This window comes from Schistocerca cancellata, chromosome 2 (assembly GCF_023864275.1).
Source record: "Schistocerca cancellata isolate TAMUIC-IGC-003103 chromosome 2, iqSchCanc2.1, whole genome shotgun sequence".
NCBI classification, from domain to species: Eukaryota; Metazoa; Arthropoda; class Insecta; order Orthoptera; family Acrididae; genus Schistocerca; species Schistocerca cancellata.
In genome coordinates this window covers 647,371,043-647,375,495 of record NC_064627.1, presented here as the reverse complement: position 1 = coordinate 647,375,495, position 4,453 = coordinate 647,371,043, and the positions used below count along the sequence as shown (strand labels likewise).

Genomic DNA, 4,453 nt, shown 5'->3' with positions numbered 1-4,453 from the left:
TGTTATCGGCCAATATGTCTAAATGTTTAAAAATCTTCATGTATGTGAGTGAGCTCACTGCCTGTAACCCAATTCAGGCACAAGCAAAGTATATTAATAACATAACATACTGTAGTTGCTATACAGGTTCCTTCAGATCTACCATACAGACACTTTTCCTCGCAAACGACCGTCCAGTCTTTATCCGCTAAATCGCGTTTTCGACAAACCAAGAATAACGAATAGAATGATGGAACCTCCATTATTTGATTAATCGAGAATACGAACGCATGTTCAGAATTTCTAAAGGGATCACAGGGAAGTTACAATGAACTCATATTGGGAAGAAATGCGACTCATTTATATCTACATCTACATTATTACTCTGCAGTTCACAGTTAAGTGCCTGGCAGAGGGTTCATCGAACCACCTTTAACCTCTACCGATCCACTCTCGAACATTGTGCGGGAAAAATGAACATTTAGTCTTTCCGTGCGAGCTTTGACTTATTTTATTATGATGATCATTTCTTCCCATGTAGGAGGACGCCAAAAAATATTTTCACACTCTGAGGAGAAAATTGGCGACTGAAATTTCGTGAGAAGGTTCCACCGCAGCGAAAAGCGCCGTTGCTTTAATTACTACCACCCCAGTTCCTGTGGCATATCCATGGCGCTCTCTCCCTTATTTTGCGATATTACAAAACGAGCTGCCCTTCTTTGAACATTTTCGATGTCCTCCGTCAACCCTATCTGACGCGGATATAACCGCCACACCACAATGCCCCTAAAGAGGACGGACAAGCGTTTTGTAAACACTATCTTTAGTAACCTAAATCTACATCTGTATTTACATCTATACTCTGCAACCCAACGTGTGGTGCATGGCAGAGGGTACGTCCTATTGTACCAGTTATTAGGATTTCTTCCTCTTCCATTCACGTACGGAGACCGGGAAGAATGATTGTTTGAATGCCTCTGCGCGCGCAGTAATTATTCTAATCTTATCCTCACGATTCCTATGTGAGCGATGCGTAGGGGTTTGAAGTGTATCCCTAGAGTAATCATTTAAAGCCGATTCTTCAAACTTTGTTAACAGACTTTCTCGACATAGTTTACGTCTGTCTTCAAGAGCCTGCCAGTTCAGTTCCTTCAGTATCTCTATGAGACTCTCCCACGGATTAAACAAACCTGTGACCATTCGTACTGCCCTCTCTGTATAAATTCAATATCCCCTGTTAGTCCCAAACACATGAGCAAAATTCTAGGATGGGTCGCACTAGTGATTTGTGAGAAATCTCTTTTGTAGACTGATCGCACTTCCCCAGTATTCTTCCAATAAATCGAAGTCTTCCACCTGCTTTACCCACGACTGAAACTATGTGATCTTTCCATTTCATATCCCTACAAAGAGTTGCACCCAGGTATTTGTATGAGTTGGCCGATTCCAGCAGTGACTCATTGATATTGTAGTCGTAGGGTACTAGGTTTTTACGTTTCGTGAAGTGCGCAGTTTTATATTTCTGAACATTTAGAGCACGTTGCCAATCTCTGCGCCACGTTGAAATCTTATCAATATCTGACTGAATACTTATGCAGTTTCTCTCAGACAGTACTTCACTATAGATAACTTCAAAATCTACAAAAAGCCTGATGTTAGTACCAATATTGTTGCAAGGTCATTAATATACAACACGAACGGCGAGGGTCGCAACACACTTCCCTGGGGCACACCTGATGGTGGCTCTCCATCCAAGATAACATGCTGTGTGGTCCCTACCAGAAAGTCCTCAATCCAGTTACAAATTTCAGTCGATACCCATATGATCGTACTATTGACTTCCGTACGTCAAGAAACACTTTGTCTACCTGACTGCCGTGATCCAAGGTTTTCTGTATGTCATGTGAGGAAAGTGCGAGTTATGTTTCACATGATCAGTGTTTTCGAAATCCATGCTAGTTGGCATTGAGTAGGTATTTCATTAGGCTTTAGCTCAGAATATTTTCTAAGATTCTACAAAAAATTGATGTGAAGGACACAGGAAGGTAGTTTTGTGGATCACTTCTACTGCCCTCCTTGTAGACTGGTGCGACCTGTGCTTTTTTCCAAGTACTGGGCACGGTTTTTTGTTCGGGGGATCTACGCTAGATTATAGTTAGAAGAGGGGCTATCTAAGCCGCAAATTCAGTATAGAATCTGACAGGGATTCCATCGGGAACTGGAGCTTTGTTCAATTTCAGTGATTTGAACTGTTTCTCAACACCACTGACACTAATGCTTGTTCATTCATCTTTTCAGTGGCACGAGGATTAAATTGGGACAGTTCTCCTGGGTTTTCCTTTGTAAAGGAACATTTGAAAACGAAGTATTTCAGCTTTTGCTTTGTTACCCTGTTACATTTTCTAAGTATTCTGCCAATAAATCGAAGTCCTCGGTTTGCGTTCCCCACTACATTACCTACGTGATCGTTCCAATTTAAGTAATTCATCCTTGTAATCTCTAAGTATTTAGTTGAGTTTGCAGCATTTAAATTTGTCTGATTTATTGTGTAACAGAACTTTAGCAGATTCTGTTTAGTGCTCATGTGGATGAATTAATATTTTTCATGATTTCGAGTCATTTGTCACTTTTTGCACCATACAGATATCTTGCCTAAGCTATTTTACAATTACTTTCGATCATCTGACAACGCTGCATGACGGTAAATGACAGCATCAACTATATACAATCCAAGAGGAATGCTCAGATTGTCTCCTAAATCGCTCAGATAGATCAGGATCAGCAGAGGGCCTATAACACTTACTTAGGGAACTCCAGATATTACTTCTGTTTTACTCGATATCTTTCTCTCAATTATTACGAAATGTAACCTTTCTGATAGAAAATCACAAATCCAGTAACAGAACTGAGACGACACTCCGCGCGAACAGGCCATGAAGGCTCAACGGTACCGATCGGCCGCCATGTCATCCTTATCCCACAGGCGTCACTGGGTGCGGATATGTAGCGGCATGTGGTCAGCACACCGCTCTCCCGGCTGTACGTCAGTTTACGAGACCGGAGGCGCTACTTCTCAATCAAGTAGCCCCTCAGTTTACCTCACAAGGGCTGATTGCACCCCACTTGCCAACAGCGCTCGGCAGACTGGATAGTCACCCATCCAAGTGCTAACCCAGCCCGACAGCGCTTAACTTCGGTGATCTGGCAGGAACCGGTGTTACCACTGCGGCAAGGCCGTTGGCACGACACTCCATAGGCACGTAATTTAATTAGAAATCGTTTGTGAGGAACGGTGTCAAAAGCCTTCTGGAAACCTAAAAATATGGAAACAATTTGACGTCCCATGTCGATAGCACTCATTGTTCACAAGAATGCTATTTTCTGAATCCCTGTTGCCTGTTTGTCAATAAATCGTTTTCTTCCAGGTGATTCACAATGTTTGAGCACAGTATATACGAGGGCTCTTCCGAAAGTAGGGAACGTTTCCGTCTGACGCCGCTAGGCGCGCGCCGATCGCATATATTTCGGTATGTGCGTGCTCGGCAGCTCAGTTGGCATCTATCCGTGACAGTGGGAACGTCTCTGCGCGTCTGGTTGTTTCGATATTCGAATTTGAAAAGTGTGCTGCAATTGAAAATCCCGCCAGTTGTGAGGTGCGGTCTGTGATGCGGTTTTTGATGGCAAAAAACCTAAAACCTACAGAAATTTTTCGTGAACTGTGCGAAGTGTACGGAAACAACGTAATTAATGAATGTTCCATCTGGAAATGGTGCATTCGGTTTAAACATGGCCGAACCAACATTCATGGTGAAGACAAGTGTGGACGCCCGAGGATTGTGGCTGATGATCTTGTCGCTAAAGTTGATGAAACGATTCGTGAAAACCGTCGCTTCACAGTAACGGAGCTTTCTCTTTCTTTTCCAAGAATTTTATGGACTTTGTTGTTTGAAATTGTCACTCAAAAGCTAGGCTACCACAAATTTTATGCATGATGGGTGCCCAAAATGCTTACAGAGCACCATAAAGAACAGCAAATTGGGGCAATGTTGACGTTTCTGGGGGCCTACCACAAACATGGTGATTCATTATTGGATCGAATCGTAACTGGTGACGAGACTTGAGTGAAACACGTCAATTGCGAGACAAAATTACAGTCCATGGAGTGTGGGCACACAAGGTCCCCCCAAAAACCAAGAATATTTTTGCAAACCTTGTGAGCAAGGAAGTTGATGGCGACAGTGTTCTGGGATAGGCAAGGTGTGCTTCTTATTGATTTTCTCGAACGTGGAGCAACCATAAATTCTGCCCGGTACTGTCAAACTTTCCACAGCCATAGAAGAGCAGTTCAAACCAAACGCCGAGGAAAGCTGACGTCCAAAATTTGGTTTTTGCACGACAGTGCCCGACCTCACACGGCAAACCGCACTAAAGAACTCCTTAATTCATTCATATGGGAAATTTTCCCTCATCCGCC

General features: G+C 43.0%; 1 pseudogene; it reads right to left on the bottom strand.

Annotated features, from left to right (window-relative positions):
• Window positions 1-3,103: 3,103 nt before the first annotated feature.
• Window positions 3,104-3,221, bottom strand: LOC126163728 (5S ribosomal RNA; annotated as a pseudogene).
• Window positions 3,222-4,453: the final 1,232 nt, after the last annotated feature.